Below are 13,741 nucleotides of genomic sequence, written 5' to 3' on the forward strand. Positions count from 1 at the left end.
AGATGCAGGCGTTGGTTAGTTTGCAAGGCAGCGAAGAGATGCACTGGTTTGCTCGTTTGCGAGGCGGCCAACAGCTATGGCGCTTTGCTTCTTCGGCAGGCAGGGAACAGCTGCCGTGGTTTGCTTTCTGCGAGGCAGCGAAGAGACGCAGCGGTCTGCTTTTTTGCGAGGAAGTGAACAGACGCAGCGTCTAGTTTGCGAGGCACTGAAGAGCTATCGCGGTTTGCTTCATGGCGAGGCAGCAAAGGGACAAGGCGGTTGCTTAGTCTGCGAGGCATCCAAGAGATGCAGCGCTGTGCTTGTTTGCGAGGCGTCGAAGAAAAGCAGCGCGTCGTTAGTTGGCCGTGTGGCGAACAGACGCGACGGTGTGCTTGTTCGCGAGGCAGTGAAGAGGCGCAGCGGTGTGCTTGTTCGCCAGGCAGCGAAGAGATGCAGTGGTTTGCTTGTTCGTGAGGCAGCGAAGAGGTCCACCGGTTTGCTTGTTGGCGAGGCAGCAAAGAGATTCAGCAGCTTGCTTGTTTGTGAGACAGCGAACATCCTCCCTGGTTGCTCATTCTGTGTGGCAGCGAAGAGATGCAGCACTTTGCTTGTGCACCAGGTGGCGTAGTGGCATCGCGGATGGCTTTTCGCCTGGAAGAGAACCGAGGAGGCACTTTGATAGCTGGCGAGGCAGTGAACAGACGCAGCAGTCTGCTTGTCTGTGAGACAGGGAACCTGCACAGAGGTTAGCTCTTCTGCGAGGCAGCGAAGAGACGCACCGCTTAGTTAGTTGGCGAGGCAGCGAACACATGCAGCAGCTTGCTTGCTCGCAACAGAGCGAAGTGACGCAGCGCTTTGCTTCTTTGCGAGGGAGCGAAGAGACGCAGCGGTCTGCGTGTTCGCCGGGCAGCGAAGAGTGGCCGTGCTTTGCTTTTTTGCCAGGCGGCAAACACATAAAGCGGTGTGCTTGTTGGCGAGGCAGTGAAGAGACGCAGGCGTTGGTTAGTTTGCAAGGCAGCGAAGAGATGCACTGGTTTGCTCGTTTGCGAGGCGGCCAACAGCTATGGCGCTTTGCTTCTTCGGCAGGCAGGGAACAGCTGCCGTGGTTTGCTTTCTGCGAGGCAGCGAAGAGACGCAGCGGTCTGCTTTTTTGCGAGGAAGTGAACAGACGCAGCGTCTAGTTTGCGAGGCACTGAAGAGCTATCGCGGTTTGCTTCATGGCGAGGCAGCAAAGGGACAAGGCGGTTGCTTAGTCTGCGAGGCATCCAAGAGATGCAGCGCTGTGCTTGTTTGCGAGGCGTCGAAGAAAAGCAGCGCGAAGTTAGTTGGCCGTGTGGCGAAGAGACGCGACGGTGTGCTTGTTCGCGAGGCAGTGAAGAGGCGCAGCGGTGTGCTTGTTCGCCAGGCAGCGAAGAGACGCAGCGGTTTGCTTGTTCGTGAGGCAGCGAAGAGGCGCAGCGGTGTGCTTGTTCGCCAGGCAGCGAAGAGACGCAGCGGTTTGCTTGTTTGCCAGGCGGCGAACACATAGAGCGGTGTGCTTGTTGGCGAGGCAGTGAAGAGACGCAGCGGCTTGCTTCATGGCGAGGCAGCAAAGAGACAAGGCGTGAGTTAGTTTGCGAGGCATCCAAGAGATGCAGTGGTGTGCTTGTTTGCGAGGCGTCGAAAATAAGCGCGTAGTTAGCTGGCCGTGTGGCGAAGAGACGCGACGGTGTGCTTGTTCGCCAGACAGTGAAGAGGCGCAGCGGTGTGCTTGTTCGCCAGGCAGCGAAGAGACGCAGCGGTTTGTATGTTGGCAAGGCGGTGAACAGATACAGCGGTTTGCTTGTTCGTGAGGCAGCAAACAGACGCAGCGGTGTGCTTGTTCGCCAGGCAGTGAAGAGACGCAGCGGTTTGTATGTTGGCGAGGGAGCGAAGAGACGCTTTGGTTTGCTTGTTCACAAGGCAGCGAAGAGACGCAGCGGTTTGCTTGTTTGCCAGGTGGCGAACACATAGAGCGGTGTGCTTGTTGGCGAGGCAGTGAAGAGACGCAGCGGTTTGCTTCATGGCGAGGGAGCAAAGAGACAAGGCGTGAGTTAGTTTGCGAGGCATCCAAGAGATGCAGCGGTGTGCTTGTTTGCGAGGCGTCGAAGAAAAGCAGCGTGTAGTTAGTTGGCCGTGTGGCGAAGAGACGCGACGGTGTGCTTGTTCGCGATGCAGTGAAGAGGCGCAGCGGTGTGCTTGTTCGCCAGGCAGCGAACACATGCAGCAGTTTGCTTGTTCGCAACACAGTGAAGTGACGCAGCGCTTTGCTTCTTTGCGAGGGAGCGAACAGACGAAGCGGTCTTCTTGTTTGCGAGGGAGCGAAGAGACGCAGCGGTCTGCATGTTCGCCGGGCAGCGAAGAGTGGCCGTGCTTTGCTTTTTTTGCCATCTGCAAACACATAGAGCGGTGTGCTTGTTGGCGAGGCAGTGAAGAGATGCAGGCGTTGGTTAGTTTGCAAGGCAGCGAAGAGATGCACTGGTTTGCTCGTTTGCGAGGCGGCCAACAGCTATGGCGCTTTGCTTCTTCGGCAGGCAGGGAACAGCTGCCGTGGTTTGCTTTCTGCGAGGCAGCGAAGAGACGCAGCGGTCTGCTTTTTTGCGAGGAAGTGAACAGACGCAGCGTCTAGTTTGCGAGGCACTGAAGAGCTATCGCGGTTTGCTTCATGGCGAGGCAGCAAAGGGACAAGGCGGTTGCTTGGTCTGCGAGGCATCCAAGAGATGCAGCGCTGTGCTTGTTTGCGAGGCGTCGAAGAAAAGCAGCGCGAAGTTAGTTGGCCGTGTGGCGAAGAGACGCGACGGTGTGCTTGTTCGCGATGCAGTGAAGAGGCGCAGCGGTGTGCTTGTTTGCCAGGCAGCGAACACATGCAGCAGTTTGCTTGTTCGCAACACAGTGAAGTGACGCAGCGCTTTGCTTCTTTGCGAGGGAGCGAACAGACGAAGCGGTCTTCTGGTTTGCGAGGGAGCGAAGAGACGCAGCGGTCTGCGTGTTCGCCGGGCAGCGAAGAGTGGCCGTGCTTTGCTTTTTTTTGCCAGGCGGCAAACACATAGAGCGGTGTGCTTGTTGGCGAGGCAGTGAAGAGACGCAGGCGTTGGTTAGTTTGCAAGGCAGCGAAGAGATGCACTGGTTTGCTCGTTTGCGAGGCGGCCAACAGCTATGGCGCTTTGCTTCTTCGGCAGGCAGGGAACAGCTGCCGTGGTTTGCTTTCTGCGAGGCAGCGAAGAGACGCAGCGGTCTGCTTTTTTGCGAGGAAGTGAACAGACGCAGCGTCTAGTTTGCGAGGCACTGAAGAGCTATCGCGGTTTGCTTCATGGCGAGGCAGCAAAGGGACAAGGCGGTTGCTTAGTCTGCGAGGCATCCAAGAGATGCAGCGCTGTGCTTGTTTGCGAGGCGTCGAAGAAAAGCAGCGCGTAGTTAGTTGGCCGTGTGGCGAAGAGACGCGAAGGTGTGCTTGTTCGCGAGGCAGTGAAGAGTCGCAGCAGTTTGTATGTTGGCGAGGCGGCGAACAGCTTCAGCGGCTTGCTTGTTCGTGAGGCAGCAAACAGACGCAGCGGTGTGCGTGTTCACCACGCAGTGAAGAGACGCAGCGGTTTGCTTGTTTGCCAGGCGGCGAACACATAGAGCGGTGTGCTTGTTGGCGAGGCAGTGAAGAGACGCAGCGGCTTGCTTCATGGCGAGGCAGCAAAGAGACAATGCGTGAGTTAGTTTGCGAGGCATCCAAGAGATGCAGTGGTGTGCTTGTTTGCGAGGCGTCGAAAATAAGCGCGTAGTTAGCTGGCCGTGTGGCGAAGAGACGCGACGGTGTGCTTGTTCGCGATGCAGTGAAGAGGCGCAGCGGTGTGCTTGTTTGCCAGGCAGCGAAGAGACGCAGCGGTTTGTATGTTGGCAAGGCGGTGAACAGATACAGCGGTTTGCTTGTTCGTGAGGCAGCAAACAGACGCAGCGGTGTGCTTGTTCGCCAGGCAGTGAAGAGACGCAGCGGTTTGTATGTTGGCGAGGGAGCGAAGAGACGCTTTGGTTTGCTTGTTCACAAGGCAGCGAAGAGACGCAGCGGTTTGCTTGTTTGCCAGGCGGCGAACACATAGAGCGGTGTGCTTGTTGGCGAGGCAGTGAAGAGACGCAGCGGTTTGCTTCATGGCGAGGGAGCAAAGAGACAAGGCGTGAGTTAGTTTGCGAGGCATCCAAGAGATGCAGCGGTGTGCTTGTTTGCGAGGCGTCGAAGAAAAGCAGCGTGTAGTTAGTTGGCCGTGTGGCGAAGAGACGCGACGGTGTGCTTGTTCGCGATGCAGTGAAGAGGCGCAGCGGTGTGCTTGTTCGCCAGGCAGCGAACACATGCAGCAGTTTGCTTGTTCGCAACACAGTGAAGTGACGCAGCGCTTTGCTTCTTTGCGAGGGAGCGAACAGACGAAGCGGTCTTCTTGTTTGCGAGGGAGCGAAGAGACGCAGCGGTCTGCGTGTTCGCCGGGCAGCGAAGAGTGGCCGTGCTTTGCTTTTTTGCCATCTGCAAACACATAGAGCGGTGTGCTTGTTGGCGAGGCAGTGAAGAGATGCAGGCGTTGGTTAGTTTGCAAGGCAGCGAAGAGATGCACTGGTTTGCTCGTTTGCGAGGCGGCCAACAGCTATGGCGCTTTGCTTCTTCGGCAGGCAGGGAACAGCTGCCGTGGTTTGCTTTCTGCGAGGCAGCGAAGAGACGCAGCGGTCTGCTTTTTTGCGAGGAAGTGAACAGACGCAGCGTCTAGTTTGCGAGGCACTGAAGAGCTATCGCGGTTTGCTTCATGGCGAGGCAGCAAAGGGACAAGGCGGTTGCTTAGTCTGCGAGGCATCCAAGAGATGCAGCGCTGTGCTTGTTTGCGAGGCGTCGAAGAAAAGCAGCGTGTAGTTAGTTGGCCGTGTGGCGAAGAGACGCGACGGTGTGCTTGTTCGCGATGCAGTGAAGAGGCGCAGCGGTGTGCTTGTTCGCCAGGCAGCGAACACATGCAGCAGTTTGCTTGTTCGCAACACAGTGAAGTGACGCAGCGCTTTGCTTCTTTGCGAGGGAGCGAACAGACGAAGCGGTCTTCTTGTTTGCGAGGGAGCGAAGAGACGCAGCGGTCTGCGTGTTCGCCGGGCAGCGAAGAGTGGCCGTGCTTTGCTTTTTTGCCATCTGCAAACACATAGAGCGGTGTGCTTGTTGGCGAGGCAGTGAAGAGATGCAGGCGTTGGTTAGTTTGCAAGGCAGCGAAGAGATGCACTGGTTTGCTCGTTTGCGAGGCGGCCAACAGCTATGGCGCTTTGCTTCTTCGGCAGGCAGGGAACAGCTGCCGTGGTTTGCTTTCTGCGAGGCAGCGAAGAGACGCAGCGGTCTGCTTTTTTGCGAGGAAGTGAACAGACGCAGCGTCTAGTTTGCGAGGCACTGAAGAGCTATCGCGGTTTGCTTCATGGCGAGGCAGCAAAGGAACAAGGCGGTTGCTTAGTCTGCGAGGCATCCAAGAGATGCAGCGCTGTGCTTGTTTGCGAGGCGTCGAAGAAAAGCAGCGCGTCGTTAGTTGGCCGTGTGGCGAACAGACGCGACGGTGTGCTTGTTCGCGAGGCAGTGAAGAGGCGCAGCGGTGTGCTTGTTCGCCAGGCAGCGAAGAGACGCAGTGGTTTGCTTGTTCGTGAGGCAGCGAAGAGGTCCACCGGTTTGCTTGTTGGCGAGGCAGCAAAGAGATTCAGCAGCTTGCTTGTTTGTGAGACAGCGAACATCCTCCCTGGTTGCTCATTCTGTGTGGCAGCGAAGAGATGCAGCACTTTGCTTGTGCACCAGGTGGCGTAGTGGCATCGCGGATGGCTTTTCGCCTGGAAGAGAACCGAGGAGGCACTTTGCTAGCTGGCGAGGCAGTGAACAGACGCAGCAGTCTGCTTGTCTGTGAGACAGGGAACCTGCACAGAGGTTAGCTCTTCTGCGAGGCAGCGAAGAGACGCACCGCTTAGTTAGTTGGCGAGGCAGCGAACACATGCAGCAGCTTGCTTGCTCGCAACAGAGCGAAGTGACGCAGCGCTTTGCTTCTTTGCGAGGGAGCGAAGAGACGCAGCGGTCTGCGTGTTCGCCGGGCAGCGAAGAGTGGCCGTGCTTTGCTTTTTTGCCAGGCGGCAAACACATAGAGCGGTGTGCTTGTTGGCGAGGCAGTGAAGAGACGCAGGCGTTGGTTAGTTTGCAAGGCAGCGAAGAGATGCACTGGTTTGCTCGTTTGCGAGGCGGCCAACAGCTATGGCGCTTTGCTTCTTCGGCAGGCAGGGAACAGCTGCCGTGGTTTGCTTTCTGCGAGGCAGCGAAGAGACGCAGCGGTCTGCTTTTTTGCGAGGAAGTGAACAGACGCAGCGTCTAGTTTGCGAGGCACTGAAGAGCTATCGCGGTTTGCTTCATGGCGAGGCAGCAAAGGGACAAGGCGGTTGCTTAGTCTGCGAGGCGTCCAAGAGATGCAGCGCTGTGCTTGTTTGCGAGGCGTCGAAGAAAAGCAGCGCGTAGTTAGTTGGCCGTGTGGCGAAGAGACGCGACGGTGTGCTTGTTCGCGAGGCAGTGAAGAGCCGCAGCGGTTTGTATGTTGGCGAGGCGGCGAACAGCTACAGCGGCTTGCTTGTTCGTGAGGCAGCAAACAGACGCAGCGGTGTGCGTTTTCACCACGCAGAGAAGAGACGCAGCGGTTTGCTTGTTTGCCAGGCGGCGAACACATAGAGCGGTGTGCTTGTTGGCGAGGCAGTGAAGAGACGCAGCGGCTTGCTTCATGGCGAGGCAGCAAAGAGACAAGGCGTGAGTTAGTTTGCGAGGCATCCAAGAGATGCAGTGGTGTGCTTGTTTGCGAGGCGTCGAAAATAAGCGCGTAGTTAGCTGGCCGTGTGGCAAAGAGACGCGACGGTGTGCTTGTTCGCCAGGCAGTGAAGAGGCGCAGCGGTGTGCTTGTTTGCCAGGCAGCGAAGAGACGCAGCGGTTTGTATGTTGGCAAGACGGTGAACAGATACAGCGGTTTGCTTGTTCGTGAGGCAGCAAACAGACGCAGCGGTGTGCTTGTTCGCCAGGCAGTGAAGAGACGCAGCGGTTTGTATGTTGGCGAGGGAGCGAAGAGACGCTTTGGTTTGCTTGTTCACAAGGCAGCGAAGAGACGCAGCGGTTTGCTTGTTTGCCAGGCGGCGAACACATAGAGCGGTGTGCTTGTTGGCGAGGCAGTGAAGAGACGCAGCGGTTTGCTTCATGGCGAGGGAGCAAAGAGACAAGGCGTGAGTTAGTTTGCGAGGCATCCAAGAGATGCAGCGGTGTGCTTGTTTGCGAGGCGTCGAAGAAAAGCAGCGTGTAGTTAGTTGGCCGTGTGGCGAAGAGACGCGACGGTGTGCTTGTTCGCGATGCAGTGAAGAGGCGCAGCGGTGTGCTTGTTCGCCAGGCAGCGAACACATGCAGCAGTTTGCTTGTTCGCAACACAGTGAAGTGACGCAGCGCTTTGCTTCTTTGCGAGGGAGCGAACAGACGAAGCGGTCTTCTTGTTTGCGAGGGAGCGAAGAGACGCAGCGGTCTGCGTGTTCGCCGGGCAGCGAAGAGTGGCCGTGCTTTGCTTTTTTGCCATCTGCAAACACATAGAGCGGTGTGCTTGTTGGCGAGGCAGTGAAGAGATGCAGGCGTTGGTTAGTTTGCAAGGCAGCGAAGAGATGCACTGGTTTGCTCGTTTGCGAGGCGGCCAACAGCTATGGCGCTTTGCTTCTTCGGCAGGCAGGGAACAGCTGCCGTGGTTTGCTTTCTGCGAGGCAGCGAAGAGACGCAGCGGTCTGCTTTTTTGCGAGGAAGTGAACAGACGCAGCGTCTAGTTTGCGAGGCACTGAAGAGCTATCGCGGTTTGCTTCATGGCGAGGCAGCAAAGGAACAAGGCGGTTGCTTAGTCTGCGAGGCATCCAAGAGATGCAGCGCTGTGCTTGTTTGCGAGGTGTCGAAGAAAAGCAGCGCGTAGTTAGTTGGCCGTGTGGCGAACAGACGCGACGGTGTGCTTGTTCGCGAGGCAGTGAAGAGGCGCAGCGGTGTGCTTGTTCGCCAGGCAGCGAAGAGACGCAGCGGTTTGCTTGTTCGTGAGGCAGCGAAGAGGTCCACCGGTTTGCTTGTTGGCGAGGCAGCAAAGAGATTCAGCAGCTTGCTTGTTTGTGAGACAGCGAACATCCTCCCTGGTTGCTCATTCTGTGTGGCAGCGAAAAGATGCAGCACTTTGCTTGTGCACCAGGTGGCGTAGTGGCATCGCGGATGGCTTTTCGCCTGGAAGAGAACCGAGGAGGCACTTTGATAGCTGGCGAGGCAGTGAACAGACGCAGCAGTCTGCTTGTCTGTGAGACAGGGAACCTGCACAGAGGTTAGCTCTTCTGCGAGGCAGCGAAGAGACGCACCGCTTAGTTAGTTGGCGAGGCAGCGAACACATGCAGCAGCTTGCTTGCTCGCAACAGAGCGAAGTGACGCAGCGCTTTGCTTCTTTGCGAGGGAGCGAACAGACGCAGCGGTCTGCGTGTTCGCCGGGCAGCGAAGAGTGGCCGTGCTTTGCTTTTTTGCCAGGCGGCAAACACATAGAGCGGTGTGCTTGTTGGCGAGGCAGTGAAGAGACGCAGGCGTTGGTTAGTTTGCAAGGCAGCGAAGAGATGCACTGGTTTGCTCGTTTGCGAGGCGGCCAACAGCTATGGCGCTTTGCTTCTTCGGCAGGCAGGGAACAGCTGCCGTGGTTTGCTTTCTGCGAGGCAGCGAAGAGACGCAGCGGTCTGCTTTTTTGCGAGGAAGTGAACAGACGCAGCGTCTAGTTTGCGAGGCACTGAAGAGCTATCGCGGTTTGCTTCATGGCGAGGCAGCAAAGGGACAAGGCGGTTGCTTAGTCTGCGAGGCATCCAAGAGATGCAGCGCTGTGCTTGTTTGCGAGGCGTCGAAGAAAAGCAGCGCGTAGTTAGTTGGCCGTGTGGCGAAGAGACGCGACGGTGTGCTTGTTCGCGAGGCAGTGAAGAGCCGCAGCGGTTTGTATGTTGGCGAGGCGGCGAACAGCTTCAGCGGCTTGCTTGTTCGTGAGGCAGCAAACAGACGCAGCGGTGTGCGTGTTCACCACGCAGTGAAGAGACGCAGCGGTTTGCTTGTTTGCCAGGCGGCGAACACATAGAGCGGTGTGCTTGTTGGCGAGGCAGTGAAGAGACGCAGCAGCTTGCTTCATGGCGAGGCAGCAAAGAGACAAGGCGTGAGTTAGTTTGCGAGGCATCCAAGAGATGCAGTGGTGTGCTTGTTTGCGAGGCGTCGAAAATAAGCGCGTAGTTAGCTGGCCGTGTGGCGAAGAGACGCGACGGTGTGCTTGTTCGCCAGACAGTGAAGAGGCGCAGCGGTGTGCTTGTTCGCCAGGCAGCGAAGAGACGCAGCGGTTTGTATGTTGGCAAGGCGGTGAACAGATACAGCGGTTTGCTTGTTCGTGAGGCAGCAAACAGACGCAGCGGTGTGCTTGTTCGCCAGGCAGTGAAGAGACGCAGCGGTTTGTATGTTGGCGAGGGAGCGAAGAGACGCTTTGGTTTGCTTGTTCACAAGGCAGCGAAGAGACGCAGCGGTTTGCTTGTTTGCCAGGCGGCGAACACATAGAGCGGTGTGCTTGTTGGCGAGGCAGTGAAGAGACGCAGCGGTTTGCTTCATGGCGAGGGAGCAAAGAGACAAGGCGTGAGTTAGTTTGCGAGGCATCCAAGAGATGCAGCGGTGTGCTTGTTTGCGAGGCGTCGAAGAAAAGCAGCGTGTCGTTAGTTGGCCGTGTGGCGAAGAGACGCGACGGTGTGCTTGTTCGCGATGCAGTGAAGAGGCGCAGCGGTGTGCTTGTTCGCCAGGCAGCGAACACATGCAGCAGTTTGCTTGTTCGCAACACAGTGAAGTGACGCAGCGCTTTGCTTCTTTGCGAGGGAGCGAACAGACGAAGCGGTCTTCTTGTTTGCGAGGGAGCGAAGAGACGCAGCGGTCTGCGTGTTCGCCGGGCAGCGAAGAGTGGCCGTGCTTTGCTTTTTTGCCAGGCGGCAAACACATAGAGCGGTGTGCTTGTTGGCGAGGCAGTGAAGAGACGCAGGCGTTGGTTAGTTTGCAAGGCAGCGAAGAGATGCACTGGTTTGCTCGTTTGCGAGGCGGCCAACAGCTATGGCGCTTTGCTTCTTCGGCAGGCAGGGAACAGCTGCCGTGGTTTGCTTTCTGCGAGGCAGCGAAGAGACGCAGCGGTCTGCTTTTTTGCGAGGAAGTGAACAGACGCAGCGTCTAGTTTGCGAGGCACTGAAGAGCTATCGCGGTTTGCTTCATGGCGAGGCAGCAAAGGGACAAGGCGGTTGCTTAGTCTGCGAGGCATCCAAGAGATGCAGCGCTGTGCTTGTTTGCGAGGCGTCGAAGAAAAGCAGCGCGTAGTTAGTTGGCCGTGTGGCGAAGAGACGCGACGGTGTGCTTGTTCGCGAGGCAGTGAAGAGCCGCAGCGGTTTGTATGTTGGCGAGGCGGCGAACAGCTACAGCGGCTTGCTTGTTCGTGAGGCAGCAAACAGACGCAGCGGTGTGCGTGTTCACCACGCAGTGAAGAGACGCAGCGGTTTGCTTGTTTGCCAGGCGGCGAACACATAGAGCGGTGTGCTTGTTGGCGAGGCAGTGAAGAGACGCAGCAGCTTGCTTCATGGCGAGGCAGCAAAGAGACAAGGCGTGAGTTAGTTTGCGAGGCATCCAAGAGATGCAGTGGTGTGCTTGTTTGCGAGGCGTCGAAAATAAGCGCGTAGTTAGCTGGCCGTGTGGCGAAGAGACGCGACGGTGTGCTTGTTCGCGATGCAGTGAAGAGGCGCAGCGGTGTGCTTGTTCGCCAGGCAGCGAAGAGACGCCGCGGTTTGTATGTTGGCAAGGCGGTGAACAGATACAGCGGTTTGCTTGTTCGTGAGGCAGCAAACAGACGCAGCGGTGTGCTTGTTCGCCAGGCAGTGAAGAGACGCAGCGGTTTGTATGTTGGCGAGGGAGCGAAGAGACGCTTTGGTTTGCTTGTTCACAAGGCAGCGAAGAGACGCAGCGGTTTGCTTGTTTGCCAGGCGGCGAACACATAGAGCGGTGTGCTTGTTGGCGAGGCAGTGAAGAGACGCAGCGGTTTGCTTCATGGCGAGGGAGCAAAGAGACAAGGCGTGAGTTAGTTTGCGAGGCATCCAAGAGATGCAGCGGTGTGCTTGTTTGCGAGGCGTCGAAGAAAAGCAGCGTGTCGTTAGTTGGCCGTGTGGCGAAGAGACGCGACGGTGTGCTTGTTCGCGATGCAGTGAAGAGGCGCAGCGGTGTGCTTGTTCGCCAGGCAGCGAACACATGCAGCAGTTTGCTTGTTCGCAACACAGTGAAGTGACGCAGCGCTTTGCTTCTTTGCGAGGGAGCGAACAGACGAAGCGGTCTTCTTGTTTGCGAGGGAGCGAAGAGACGCAGCGGTCTGCGTGTTCGCCGGGCAGCGAAGAGTGGCCGTGCTTTGCTTTTTTGCCATCTGCAAACACATAGAGCGGTGTGCTTGTTGGCGAGGCAGTGAAGAGATGCAGGCGTTGGTTAGTTTGCAAGGCAGCGAAGAGATGCACTGGTTTGCTCGTTTGCGAGGCGGCCAACAGCTATGGCGCTTTGCTTCTTCGGCAGGCAGGGAACAGCTGCCGTGGTTTGCTTTCTGCGAGGCAGCGAAGAGACGCAGCGGTCTGCTTTTTTGCGAGGAAGTGAACAGACGCAGCGTCTAGTTTGCGAGGCACTGAAGAGCTATCGCGGTTTGCTTCATGGCGAGGCAGCAAAGGAACAAGGCGGTTGCTTAGTCTGCGAGGCATCCAAGAGATGCAGCGCTGTGCTTGTTTGCGAGGTGTCGAAGAAAAGCAGCGCGTAGTTAGTTGGCCGTGTGGCGAACAGACGCGACGGTGTGCTTGTTCGCGAGGCAGTGAAGAGGCGCAGCGGTGTGCTTGTTCGCCAGGCAGCGAAGAGACGCAGCGGTTTGCTTGTTCGTGAGGCAGCGAAGAGGTCCACCGGTTTGCTTGTTGGCGAGGCAGCAAAGAGATTCAGCAGCTTGCTTGTTTGTGAGACAGCGAACATCCTCCCTGGTTGCTCATTCTGTGTGGCAGCGAAAAGATGCAGCACTTTGCTTGTGCACCAGGTGGCGTAGTGGCATCGCGGATGGCTTTTCGCCTGGAAGAGAACCGAGGAGGCACTTTGCTAGCTGGCGAGGCAGTGAACAGACGCAGCAGTCTGCTTGTCTGTGAGACAGGGAACCTGCACAGAGGTTAGCTCTTCTGCGAGGCAGCGAAGAGACGCACCGCTTAGTTAGTTGGCGAGGCAGCGAACACATGCAGCAGCTTGCTTGCTCGCAACAGAGCGAAGTGACGCAGCGCTTTGCTTCTTTGCGAGGGAGCGAACAGACGCAGCGGTCTGCGTGTTCGCCGGGCAGCGAAGAGTGGCCGTGCTTTGCTTTTTTGCCAGGCGGCAAACACATAGAGCGGTGTGCTTGTTGGCGAGGCAGTGAAGAGACGCAGGCGTTGGTTAGTTTGCAAGGCAGCGAAGAGATGCACTGGTTTGCTCGTTTGCGAGGCGGCCAACAGCTATGGCGCTTTGCTTCTTCGGCAGGCAGGGAACAGCTGCCGTGGTTTGCTTTCTGCGAGGCAGCGAAGAGACGCAGCGGTCTGCTTTTTTGCGAGGAAGTGAACAGACGCAGCGTCTAGTTTGCGAGGCACTGAAGAGCTATCGCGGTTTGCTTCATGGCGAGGCAGCAAAGGGACAAGGCGGTTGCTTAGTCTGCGAGGCATCCAAGAGATGCAGCGCTGTGCTTGTTTGCGAGGCGTCGAAGAAAAGCAGCGCGTAGTTAGTTGGCCGTGTGGCGAAGAGACGCGACGGTGTGCTTGTTCGCGAGGCAGTGAAGAGCCGCAGCGGTTTGTATGTTGGCGAGGCGGCGAACAGCTTCAGCGGCTTGCTTGTTCGTGAGGCAGCAAACAGACGCAGCGGTGTGCGTGTTCACCACGCAGTGAAGAGACGCAGCGGTTTGCTTGTTTGCCAGGCGGCGAACACATAGAGCGGTGTGCTTGTTGGCGAGGCAGTGAAGAGACGCAGCAGCTTGCTTCATGGCGAGGCAGCAAAGAGACAAGGCGTGAGTTAGTTTGCGAGGCATCCAAGAGATGCAGTGGTGTGCTTGTTTGCGAGGCGTCGAAAATAAGCGCGTAGTTAGCTGGCCGTGTGGCGAAGAGACGCGACGGTGTGCTTGTTCGCCAGGCAGTGAAGAGGCGCAGCGGTGTGCTTGTTCGCCAGGCAGCGAAGAGACGCAGCGGTTTGTATGTTGGCAAGGCGGTGAACAGATACAGCGGTTTGCTTGTTCGTGAGGCAGCAAACAGACGCAGCGGTGTGCTTGTTCACCAGGCAGTGAAGAGACGCAGCGGTTTGTATGTTGGCGAGGGAGCGAAGAGACGCTTTGGTTTGCTTGTTCACAAGGCAGCGAAGAGACGCAGCGGTTTGCTTGTTTGCCAGGCGGCGAACACATAGAGCGGTGTGCTTGTTGGCGAGGCAGTGAAGAGACGCAGCGGTTTGCTTCATGGCGAGGGAGCAAAGAGACAAGGCGTGAGTTAGTTTGCGAGGCATCCAAGAGATGCAGCGGTGTGCTTGTTTGCGAGGCGTCGAAGAAAAGCAGCGTGTCGTTAGTTGGCCGTGTGGCGAAGAGACGCGACGGTGTGCTTGTTCGCGATGCAGTGAAGAGGCGCAGCGGTGTGCTTGTTCGCCAGGCAGCGAACACATGCAGCAGTT

Source organism: Apteryx mantelli, unplaced genomic scaffold (assembly GCF_036417845.1).
Source record: "Apteryx mantelli isolate bAptMan1 unplaced genomic scaffold, bAptMan1.hap1 HAP1_SCAFFOLD_58, whole genome shotgun sequence".
Lineage (NCBI taxonomy): Eukaryota > Metazoa > Chordata > Aves > Apterygiformes > Apterygidae > Apteryx > Apteryx mantelli.